Here is a 13,486-nt window from a genome sequence, read left to right on the forward strand (position 1 = left end):
CCTACACGAGCTTATATACCTTTATAACAAAACTGCATCTACGCTGTGAACATATCCCATATACGTTACTGTTTCGCGGATAGCAGCGAGCGACAGTGTTAGTCACCTCAAGGACGTTGCTCGTAATTGGGATAGGTCGGACGGGACCATCAACGTGCAACAAAGGAAGAACGCTGCGCGCGGCGTGATAAAGTGGAAGAGCNAGCGGCGACCGCGACGAGGAAGAAACGGCGAGTCCGGAGAGAGAGAAAGAGAGAGAGATAGACGGTTGTATACTTCAAGGTATGGTAAAAACGTATATCGTGGAAGAACGCGAAAAGAGAAAAAGAGAGCATATCAAGTGACCGATAGAGAGTACATACGGGAAAAAAACGCACGCGCGAAAAAGAGAAGTAAGTAGTTGGACTTGGTTTCGACATAGAAAAGGAACGCGCGCGCGCACACGTGAGAGAGAAAGAGAGAGAGAGAGAGAGAGACGAAGCGCGACAATCGCAGTGAACGGTGGTGGGAGGTGGTGGGGGAAGCGCGGTGGGAGGTGGTAGGGCGCAGGAGTGGGGATGGAACGGGGAGAGCTCGCGCCGGTGCTGTGAGTCTCTGTAAATGGCGCCTAGCCACGAGCGTCGACACGTCACGAACGTCACGGATTTCTCTCTCTCTCTCTCTCTCTCTCTCTCTCTCTCTCTTGTTCTTCGGGACAGTTTCGCGAGTGCGGGTTTCTCGTACGTAATCTGCAGTAACGACGGTAAATATATTTAATTTCGTACAAACTGTCCGAGGTTATACGCTGCGTAATCACGAGTGTGCGTGTGCGTGTGTGTGTGTGTATGCGTGCGTGCGTGCGTGCGTGTATCATCCCGCTCCTGTCCCCTTTCTCTCCTTATCCCATTTCCCCTTTATTCACTCCCCTCGGCCCATCGTCCGAGCTCCCCCCTCTCTTTCTCTCTCTCTCTTTCTCGCTCGCATAAAGAGTCCCGTGCGCGTTCGGTTGTGTTTCTTCGCGACGGAGTGATCGTAGTTCTTTTACTGGTGCGTCAATGCTCAGTGGCGCCCTTTGTCGAATTCGCATGCAAGCAACATGGAGGAAGGTGCGGTTGTGCTACGATAGTGGTTTCCAAGTGAGGAGAAGTGCTACGCAACGACAGCAGCGCCGTCACGGTGCCCGGAACGACGAGTGTATCGGCTTCTATCGTCTCCGCGTCTACTATTTCCTCTACCTTCTCATCCACCTTCTCCTTTTCCTCCTTCTCCTCCGTCTCTTTCTACCTCGGCGGTAAGGACGACGGCAACGGCAACGGCGACTACGACAAGTCGACGCGCCGGTCGCTCTCTTGTCTTTGTGTGAACCGGCAATTTTTCATCACTGCTTAACCTACAGGTAAGAAACCTATTCGAGATTTGAAAACTTTAGAAACGTTCGCATCTCTTCCTTCCCTTTCTATTTATTACGAGATTCGACTATCCCGATATCGGAGTAATGACAAGTGTTTATGTCCGCAATGACAGAGTTTAATGTCGGCTTGTACCCTTCTTGTCATTGTAAGAGACGTGCGATACACATACACTTTAACCTTGTACAAATTATTTTTATGAATGTTGAGAAGAGAAAATGAGATTCTCGAGCGATTCTTTAATTCTCTCTCTGATTCTATTTTTGTAAATATTCAGCTACTTATCCAGATAGTATGTATGAAGAATAATACGGATATAACCTTGCACGATTGTTTTGTCTTAATTAATAAGGTTATTTCCACTTTGAAAGTGATATGTTTTTAAAAATGAAGGAGAAACGTGATTATGTGATCTGGATATTTGTTCGTCAGTGTTTACATCTTTTGTGTTTGATTGACGTTTTTAAAAATAGGTCACTATGGCTCTTAGCAGCATATAGCGATATACTCAAATTTAATAATGACAAACAAATACGCTACTGTTACTTTGAAATCGCAGAATTTGTTAGAGAATTAAGGTCACGAAAAAACCCTTAGATAAAAAGACTCTTAGAAAATGACAAGAATATTCTACGAATGATAACATTGAAGTTGAAAAAACGAGAGATTAATTGAATAAATCACACATCTCGCACTTTGTACAAGAATATGTGTCAATGTATGTGGAAAATTACGCGATCAACAGTCTCGAAAATTGAAACCGATCAACTTTACATCCTAAAATGAGTTAATTTTCTCGTTTTTTTTTTTTTTTTTATCAGGATAGAGGAGTTACTAACAATAAATTTTTTTTTGAGGGGGGAAAGAGGGTTTTAAATTCTGGAGATTTGTAATCCCGTTGGCACGTTTCTCACGCGAGTTCATCCCTCGGGAATCGCACGCGCGACACGACGATACGTCCACAAATCGATACGCCACTTCGGCTAGTTACGCTGGCCGCGCTCTTTAACGTGTATCGATAAGGCCCCCCTAAATATGCGGCGCGATCGTTCGTTGTGCACTAACTGTAGTGGGGCATATTTGCATTTTTCGCGTATTAGTACACAAAATAATAGATAAGTATTTCGAATTATTTGTAAATCTCGATAATACTTGTGATCCTGTGAAATAATTATAAAAAGCGTATTATTAAAATGCGTGCAAATTAGAAACTTGCACATTGTTTCCTCACGATTTTATTTCGCTCGCAAAGCTCCTCAGAGCAAGCGGGTTTTTCAATTTTGGCTTCCTCTACGAGGAAGCTTTCTGAGCGAAATAAAATGATAAAGAAGCAATGTGCAAGTTTCTAATTTGGACGCTTTTTTTAAATTTTATATAACCGTTACAGAAAATTTAAAGATCATATTATAAAGATAGACAAAAATTCAAAATTTTATAAAAAATGAATCTTTTCACCAATTCTCATCAAATTCAGTACCAACCATCCTTTAAAAAAATTAGGCCACTATCTCAAAATTTGCGAACGTTAGGGCTTGCACCGAAAAATTGAAACTGTCTTAAAATCTAAAACGCTGTATTTATTTTTTATAAAGTTACAGTAAATAAAAATGTACTATTTTGCTTGTGTGTCAAATTGCTGCGTTGTAGCTGAAGTAGTTTTTGAGTTATAGACATTTGAATTTTCGGTCAATCCGTACACACATATACACACAAACACACACACTCTCTCTCTCTCTCTCTCTCTCTACATATATACACAACATTTTTTTTAAATGTGATTTTTTGATGTTTTGGAACATTTTGAATTAGCATAGAAAACTGGAACAAAATTTTTTCGCGAAAACAAAGCTTCCTCTATGAGGAAATAAAAGACTGGAATTGAAAATATATCACGCTTTTGGCTGTTGCATATCACAAGTAGGAGCATGCTGAAATAAGAAGTGTCTCTAAAATCTATCTTTTAATTTATGTACTTTTATAACTGACCGCATTGAAACGATGTACACGTGCGATGCTCCACTAGTTCCGTAAAAAACACCTTACTTTTTCACTTTCACGTCTTGATAATAACTGTAGAACACAATGTGAGATTAATATATAGAATAAACATGCATATTAACGCTCATATTTTTCTCGATTAAACGAATTTCGTACATCGATGATAAGAAATAAAGTCAGGGTCACCGCGGCCTGTCGTTGACGAAAAGCGCAAGTTCTTTGTCAGGAAGCGAAAAGACGATGATCCCCCAGTCAAACTGACATAAAACGTATCGTAAAACGCATCTTATCGGCCATTCGGTCGTCCGGGCGGTCGATCGTTCGTTCGTTCATTCGTTCATTTGTCCGTTCGATCAACTGGGAGACCAACTGTGAGAGTGAGAGAGAGAAAGAGAGAGAGAGAGAGAGAGACGGCCAACATGTGCACTACGCGTCGTAAATTGCGGATAAGGTCGAGAGGTAAAAGGAAGCTTCTTATACCGATCGTGTTACATGTGGAACGTCTTATAGCCGCCAAGACTCGGCCTTTTCCCTCTTCGTACACGATATTAAGAACTGCGTGCGAGAATCGCTTTCGCGTAATACAATGGGAAAAGTTCACTCTTGCGAATCGTTTCGTTGCGGAATTATACGCGCGGCCGATAACGACGTGTGCATGAAACAATTTTCAATAAAAACATGACATTAGAAAGAATGTTACAATATGTATGTCGGGGATGTTATTTTATTATATTGTACACAATTAAAATTTGTATTAATATTTCATTATTCTTGCCGATGGAACAAATTACCGATCAATAGATAGAACTGTTGTCATCAAGTCGCAACTACGTGTTTATTGTTATTTATTATTCGAACATAAAAAAATTGAGATTAATTTTTTTTATTTATTTTAATTTTAATTTTCTTATTCCTTTTTTTTTTTTTTTTTTTTTTTTTTTTTTTTTGTTCTATGGAGGCAAGATACGTGTGTGAGTATATAAAGTGAGTGCATAAAGTAATACAGTAATCGTGCATTCGAGATAATTATTTATTATCTTCGACGGTTATAATTTTCCAATGTTTAAAATTTTTGCAACATATATACATATCAAAAAAACTGGTTCAATTTAAAGCATGATAAAAAAAAATTAGAAAAATTACAAATAAGTATTATATTCAGCAAGTACATGTAATGGAAAATATAAAAACGTTATATGTATTTTCTCGCTTTCGTTAGCCGCTAAAATAAAGCTTTTCATTTCATTGATGGCAGCAGTTGTTTTTTTTTTTTTTTTTTTTTTTTTATCGAAACGCATTGATTTTCACATATCGAGAAAAAAAAAGAGGAAAGAAAAGGAACGGGAAAAAGCGTAGAAAATAAATAAATCGTTGCTCGGTTGAAGGCGTAGATGAAAATGCAATTAGGCTCTGCGTTACGCACGGCTGATGCGAAACTGCTAATGCGTGCTTGCAAACGTGTATATACGAATGAAATTCGAAATATAAACGTCGAGAATATACGACGGAATCTACTTGAAAATAGACGTCGGCCGGGGAGGTAGACGACCGTCGGAATCGTTTTAATCAACCAGCGACGTAAATATTCGCGAATCGTTATCCGTCTGCGGTCGCATTTCGGGTTCGCCTCGTATCGCTGCAAAATACACGCTGCCTAACATTAAGTCGCCCGCTAATTACGTGCAACCACGCGTAAGATCAAGTTACTTTGAAACTCTCGCTTCTGGACTGTACAAGACATCCACGGGTGAAAAATATTGAGCTGTATTTTCTTTGGTAACTGGGTGGAAATGTATTTTGTCGATGACGTCATGTCGTGCTATGCTATATAATTGCGTATATGTAATGCACATATACAAGGTGCGGAAAAATACTGGGATCCTAAAATATTTCGAAGGGAATAGGTTTTGGAGGAAAATGTTAAATACAAAAATTTTTGGGTATCGAAATAACTATCTGACTGGTCAACCAGATTTTGGGCCCGAGATCTAATTTAGGTCCAGTAAGGCCTAAGTCGATTTTTTCAAGTAGGGACTCATATTTTTTATCGCGGATTTGGGTTTAGGACATGCTTTTACATCTGACAGCCGACAAACATTTGGATCCGAGGCCTCTTTTGAGTCTAACGTGTACCTTGAACTCCAAAATCTAATTTGCCTTTTAAGTAGAAAATCGTCCTAGACATCGAAAAATACGCGACGAAAAATAGGAATTTTTATTGAAAAACAAGAATTTTTAACGAAAAATAGGAATTTTTATCGAAAAACTTTATTTGGGCCTCATTGGGCCCAAAAGGGGCCTTGGACCCAAATGTTTGTCGGCTATGTCAGATGTAAAAACGTCCTGAACCTAAATCCGAGCCCAAAATCTAGTTCACTAGTCAGATAGCTCTTTCGATATCCAAAAACTTTTCTATTTAACATTTTCCTTCAAAACCTATTCTCTTCGAGATATTTTAAGGTCCCAGTATTGTTTACCCTGCATATTACTCTAATTTTTACATTGATAAAAATCGATAATTTTCTTACATTTTATTTTTATCTCGATTTATCATCGTAAAAGATTAATGTTACACATATAACTACACGTTGACAGTTTATAAATGTATTTTATAATACACTACCACTCAAAAGTATTTGCCCACAATCGGTTTCGTGGATAATTTTTATATAAAAGCTGGCACTTTACCTATATTTTCTTTATGTACACATGTATCGTCATTATATAAGGTAGTATTTTGAAATAATATTTTGATTATCACTAATATATAACTAGAATACATTATAAAACACCATCAGCTCATTCCTTGGAATTCGCCTAGAGACAAAATTCGCCCGAATTTCCATTGTTTATTCGGTCTGTGCCATAATAAGCATTCGTAATATTCTTCAGTTATCTGTTAACATTTCGCTTTTCATTTTCGCTTTGTAACGCTATAATCAAAAATAAACACGGACACATAGATGAAGGAAAAATTTAGTTTTAAGCATTACTATGCACACATCTTTTTGGTAATTAGATATGTAAACATAAATAAATTTTCACATGATTACTACATTGTTTTAATTGTTTCTAACATTTGTAGAACGATTGTTTTAGATGGGCAAATACTTTTGAACGGTAGTGTATGTATACATGTATTGTATAAATGTATTTTATATTTTTTTTAATTTTAAACAAATAATTGCGATTACACACACACACACACACACACACACACACACATATGCATATATTTTTTTATCGACAATATTCATACTACAAAACTAGTGAAAAAAAAGTTAAAATAGCTGACACTCATCCATCTTTAATATTTTACATCTCCACCAAGTTTTATTTTTGTAATCATATTATAAAGTCGAATATAACTGCATCAATATCATAACCATATTTTAATGACTTTCGTCATAATAGAATTGGTTGGATTAGATGTGGAGGAAAATCAATAATTTTCTTTACGAAGAGAAAATTTGTAGTACTAGCGAAGGTTGAAGCTATCGCTGTCTATCCGCGAATATCCATATAATGTGTAGCAGCACCGTGTGTGCGCGCGCGCGTGACCCGTAGAAACCTGTTTCTCCGTGACAAATTATTTGGATCGCGGGCGATCTTTTCGTCGTAGGTTTAATTTCTGCACCGAGCGTGCCGGCGCATGCGTCATGGCACGACTCCTCTAGCTTCTCTGCTATTCTCACCGAATAATTTACGGCACGTGAGCTCCACGGGATCGAACGCGTTTGTGAGAGCTGGCCCCGGCATTGCGGATGAATCAGAGAGGTGAGGGAGAAAGAGGTGGTGAGGGAGGGTCACGCGCGGAGTGCGTCAGGCACGACAGTTAAGCTCATACTCTTTATTACTCGTTTAACGCTAAACATCATAGACTGTAAATGCCATTAAGCTTGTACATATCGTTTACATCGGTTGTAAACAAGATTTAGGTATAGTCGGATAGTTGGTGTGTACGAAAAAAAAAATTTTTTTAATCGAACAAAATTTTATTTCGATGCTTAAAAACTTAAATAAAATATAGTATTTTTAATAAGATATTCTTATATATAATATCCCCTTTATTGGGAAACACACATCAAGTTTCTATCCTCATGAATAAAATATTTGATAAATATTAAAAATGAGAGAGAAAGAGAGAGAGAGAGAGAGAGATCAATTTTGTAAGAATAATGTGATTTTGTTCAACATACAAGTGCCGTGCATATCAATAGTATGCGAAGCGTTCTTATGTAGGGCATTTCGTAAATGCGAATCGCATAAGCGCATGAGATCTTGATTCACCAACGAACAAAAGAACTTTCGCTGTTCACGGGTGACCAATGCAGCACATACGAGTAACGAACTAGATGGCAATCTCTATGCGCGGTAAAACCAGTGTAAATGCATCAAGAAGAGAGACGCGTACCTTGGCATCTCGCTAAATCCAATTGAATCTGTGCGAGACATTGCTCGTCAATTCCTCCGATATTGTACTCAGATAACAGTTTCTCAGAACGCGTTATATCTATAGCTTTAAACTAAAACAAGCTTCAACTTGAGATATCTGTCTTCTGGAGATGAATCAATAAACGTTCTGTACATGAATACTTGACATTTATATGTGATAGATAATAAAACAAAAAAAAAGGATAAAAGTGCATAAAAGGTAACATCCCTGCCCCACCCCGAAAAAACCTAACTTAATCCAACCTAACTTTACTTTTAAAACGAAATAGATTTGGGTTAGGTTAGCATTTTTTCGAAGTGGGGGTTAGGTTAGGAGGGGCGGAGCCCCTCTCCCGCCCACGCGTAAATATCATAAACAGTTTTCTTTTTTTCAATGAAAAAATTACAAATTATACAGCATACACATACTTTAATGTCAAACTTCAATTTGTTATATCTCCTAAATCAATGCCGTTCCTCACTTGTTTCATGCAAGAAGTTACTTAGAAGAACCTCCCCTACAACATATTTAAGTGGCAATAAAATCGGAGGTGTGTTACCTTTTATGCAATTTTATCCGCCAAAAATTTGAAATTGATATTAAACAGATTTTTTTTTTTTTTAATTTGAGCTAGTTATCAAAATTTTTTGCAGAGAAAAGAAGGTATATCGCGTTTAATATATCATTGATATATAATTTTTTGAATGTTTTGTATAATCAGACATCATTCGTAAAACAATTACAGCACGTGTTGGGTCTTTTATAACAAAAGTTGACAGTTTTTTGGAAAAATATCTTGAATAAAAAAAACGCGTTTGTCAATTGCAGATTTAAGAACTTATATTGATTTTTTTTTTCTTCCGTGTTTCTTTAGAAAGCATCTCACATTAAGCTTGTAAATTTTCTTTGATATTAGTAAAAGTTTTAATATATTTAATAACCATTTACACGAGCGCGCGCGCGCACACGCACACACACACGCAACACACACACACACACACAACATGCATAAACACATTATAGAATTTAGCAAATATATAAAGTAAAAATATACAAGACTCAAACAAAGTCTAGTCAAACAAAGATATCTTTTTTAACAAAATATGACTTAAAATTGATTTCAAGTATAATATTATATAAAAGACCCATTTTTTTTTAAATATCACTGATTGAATATCACTGACAATCATTATTTTTCTTCTGGAAAATTTCATTGACTTGCAGACTTGCTATCTTGTAACTATCGACTTGATTAAGCTATTTAGTGCTTTTCAGTGATAATATATTGATTCTATTTAAAAGATTATAAAAAACTTTAACCATATTAAACACGTAAATTACATATAATTCTTGACGAAAGCCGATATGCTTCTCGCGTTTGTATTTTGACGATTGATTCGAAGCGTCGTTTCCGCAGAAAGAGAATTAAATGAGAATTGTCAAGCAATTGCGCGCTCGCCCACCTTATTCGTTCCGTATTCGCGGATCGATTCGCGAAGGTGCCCACACCTTCGTTCGGAATAAAGCGGGTGGGACTCTTTCTCTCTCCTTCTCTAAGCCACGCGGCTACCGGGGTCTTTCTTATTCGACGGCTCGTCCGAACCTAGTGAAATCTGTTGCTAACCGGGCGGGCGGCGACGCTTCACAAAGGTTACAAGGAAGCGCGTCGAGACGCCGCGCGGCGACACGCAACACGCAACTGCCCGTGGTTTACTCCCGCGTACATGCATCAATGCGCGTGCGCGCGCAAACGCGGGCGTGAAGGTACGCGTCGTACGGGTGTGTGTGTTATTAACACATGGCAGGTACATGTAATAGCGACGTTACAAGCGGGTATTCTTTTAATAGACGACGGAATAGGCTTAATAGACGCGCGCTAGACGTTGTCCACGGTCAATGCTTGGCATATGCCGTACATGCGGCACTGCGAATATTGAATGAAATATTTTCAAAGGCATATATCGCAGGCTCAAGCTGCACGTATGTACTACGACTATATCGTTACGATACGTATACACAGATATAACTAGAGCAGAGAGAATTGTCATGACAAAGCTATCTTGGAATGAAAAATCTTTAAACATACAGTATAAAAGAGAAGAACGCATACATATATGTATAAAAGAATATGGTATGAAATAAAATCTTTTTCTTTTTGCGACAAATTTGAACTCTATTCACAACTTTTTTTTTTATAATGGGCTTATGTACAACGAAATAATTTCTTTACGTGATATATTTTTTTCCGTTTTTATTTTAATTATAGCATCGACTATATATTATAAATAAGTAGAATAAAATTGGATATATAACCTCTTTTCGATATTTTTCAATTTTAGTTGTTCGTAATTATAACGTGATTATACAATTGAAAATAATCGATGAAATAAAATTTGAGAATTTGGACAGAGTTGTCGTCTTGAGAAATAATAGTCTTCAGAATTTTGTGTTAAAATGGAGTTCTTTTGTTGGAGACAATTTTACTTTGAAAAAAATATATATATATACAATTTTACGTTTTATAAGAAAATGAAATATTTGCTATAACAAGATCTCTCTAATTGCTTTCATAACACTGTTTAAAACTATAAATTGTTGCATTACAGTCGAGTTAGATATTAGCATAAAAAATTCTAATTTCATTCGCACTTGTGATTGCAAGTGCGGGTTTGTGCTGAATTTTTAATGCTTTAGATACAAGAAGCTTGGTGATACTTTCATATAAATGTGTACTATCATGAATTAAATTTGCATGATAATATTACTATCAATGGATAAGAATATTGCCATGCACAGTAAGGGGAGTGTAAATTCCGTAGTAGGTAGTCACAATTCCATAAACTGCTATTCCTATCTCGTTATGACTCACATGTCATGTTACTATTTGCAAAAAAAAACTATGATGGAATGTTAGGAGTATACCAGTATATTTAAATGACGTGTCCACAGTTGAAGTATATATCAACAATATATGTACATATGTATATTGTACAATTACGTGCATTGGATTTTTTTTCGAGCGCTTGAGAATTAAATTGTCACATTTGTAAATGTCCATGTTTTTAGAAAAAACTATCCAAGTTCTAAGTTAAGTTCCATTATAAATTTTGAAACGAATTTTATCACATTTAACATGTTTTGTGTGAAATGTTGAAAGATATTTGGAATATCTATTGAAATTTTAATCTTGTTTTCGTATTTCTATTTAGAGCAGTTATGAATACAGTATTTCGGAATCAATAAAACGATGCAATGAACTCTTTTTTTTTATTTTACAATTATAAAACGATATTATGATACATCCATCATTAATTTTGCAAACTTCTCAAACAGATCAATAAAAACGGCATATAATTGTGACGGTAACAATATCACGTTTTTGCAAAACTCTATGATACCTAAATAAAATAATATGCCTGAATTTATTATAATCGACTGATGTGAGTAATCATCTATCATTTATTTAAAGTTTGATCGAGAGATATAAAATTATATCTAAAGCAAAATTCAATATAATCTAATTACAGTATAAAGTTATACGTGAAATCAGAGAAACTGAATTATATATAGAGTGGAATTTTCGCAGTACTCGAATATTTTATTATTCGAACGCTCCATTATTCGAATATATTTTTCTCGCCAAATGTCTTTCTTTCTATTAAAAGTAACATTTGTTACATCTTAATCGCAACCATTGGCTCTCTGAGTCAAACTTGAACATTACAATTTTTAACGAAAGTATTGTTATTTTTTTTTCGCGATAAAAAATAAAACATTGAGAAAAATATTTAACGCATTGTCAACATAGTGTATAAGACCATGAAAAATAAATATCCCTAAATTTAAAATGAATTAGTTCAATAATTTGACAAAGTTTGTAATAACTATAACATCTTGAAAACACACGTTTTGTGAAGAATACATTTTAAAGTTTTTTATGAATATAACAAGAAGTATGTTCATCTTATCATGAGTCATCGATTTCGAGTGACCTTTATCATTGCTTTTTGGGTGTGAGCCTTTTTCGGTGATCTAGCTCTCATCTTTTTCAAAAGCATATGTGAGAATTTGAATTTATATAGGAATGCTCATATAATATTCATTATTTGTATTGTAGTACTGATTTATTGAATACACAAGTTGCTTTTTCTTCTATTATAGCTTCATTTTTGGAGCTCGCGCGCGTGCGCACGCAACGCACGCACGCACACGCACGCACAATCTTCCAAAAAATCAAAAATCTTAGGAGTCTAAGAGATGAATTTTTAAATTGAAAGTTGGCCGTAACAAACTTTCCACAGATCTTCTGTGGTATACTTACAAGCGTTTAAACCTGTTTTGATCCATTTAGGTATAAAAATCGTCTGAATATGTTTCGCGAAGGGAAGGTATAACTTTGCCATCGTATGTAAATTACATTACAGTACTCGACGGTTTGGTACTCGCAACTTGTAAATGTCTGAAACATCACCTGATGAATACATAAAAATTATGACGTGAACAGTGAACGTGTTAACCAACTCAAGTACAAGCATGATATGTAATACGCGGGAGATACATGGATGACGCAAGCAAGCGTACGGCGACTTTCGATTGATTCTACGTCGGTTATAATAATAGCGTATGTGTATGTATATGTGTGTGTGTGTGTGTGTGTATATATATGTGTGAGAAGGGGTGATGTGATGATGCTACTGCCGAGCAGTCTGGCCTTCCACTGATTACGGGGTGCGGAGGCAATATCGTAGGAGGACAATCGCGATTCCTTTACCAGTTCTCTTCACCGCACGGTGTCCGTCAGCGTCGCGATTAGCTTTAAAGATACTTTCTGCTGATATATCTTTAGCACGTCGTTAAAAGTTTTTTTTTTTTTTTTTTTTTTTTTTACAGAATGTGATACGAACCGGTAGCGATAAAAATCTGCGATTAGATTTTAAAAAAATACATTTCAAGGAATAAGTAGATAAATTGTATTATTATTGAAATGGCACACACACACACACACACGCGCGCGCGCGCACACACACAAAGGACGACGAAAAAAATGCCGTCATTCATTTTGGGAGTTAAGGATTTCGACGATATCTGCACACACGTGCAAATATCGATGAAAACGATTCCTTTCATTTCGTCTCGGCGATATCGAGATAAGAGTGAGCATAATCGCGCGCGACAGTAAGATAACGAGTCCGCGTGAGGTCCGCCATAAACACTACTCGAAAAGACGGCGATGTAAATATCGCCTGTTGTCAGATACTGTCAGTTATCTCCTTCTTATTGTTAGGTTCGGTTCTTTTTTCCGCATTTATGTCATCGGAACGTGTCAACACTTGGCAGCAATTGCAGGACGGCTGTGCACCATCATCCGTTGTTCGACTCGCTCTCTCTCTCTCTCTCTCTCTTTCTGTCTTGCTTTCCGCAGCTTTTCATTCATCTCGGCGACGAACAATGCTCAACTATACGCGTCTTAACTGTCGCAAATTATTTGCGCGATCGGTTTCTTAACAATCCATCGATACGCGCTGGCAATTTTGGAATTCTCTTTTATCTCCCGCGGCAAGAGTAGCTGCTTGCACGATTTAAGTAGCGATCGATACACGTGCGCTTGCAATGTGTAGTGAAAAAGGAAAAAACGGGGGGAAAGAAGAGAAAAAAAAATTTGCAC

General features: G+C 36.6%; 1 protein-coding gene across 5 annotated transcripts in view; it reads left to right on the forward strand.

Moving 5' to 3' along the window:
* Positions 1-13,486, forward strand: part of LOC115242485 (protein capicua homolog) — a 54,443-nt gene that overhangs the window by 1,761 nt on the left and 39,196 nt on the right. For 4 of the 5 annotated variants that reach the window (XM_029818797.1, XM_029818792.1, XM_029818796.1 and 1 more), the window contains exon 1: positions 665-1,375. The exons of the other annotated variant lie outside the window; for it this stretch is intronic. The gene's annotated coding sequence lies outside the window, so the exon portion shown is untranslated. Of the gene's footprint in view, positions 1-664; positions 1,376-13,486 lie in introns of those variants that run through there. 5 annotated transcript variants of the gene reach the window in all.

The sequence above is a fragment of the Formica exsecta genome, unplaced genomic scaffold (assembly GCF_003651465.1).
Source record: "Formica exsecta isolate Colony F162 unplaced genomic scaffold, ASM365146v1 scaffold6, whole genome shotgun sequence".
Classification (NCBI taxonomy): Eukaryota; Metazoa; Arthropoda; class Insecta; order Hymenoptera; family Formicidae; genus Formica; species Formica exsecta.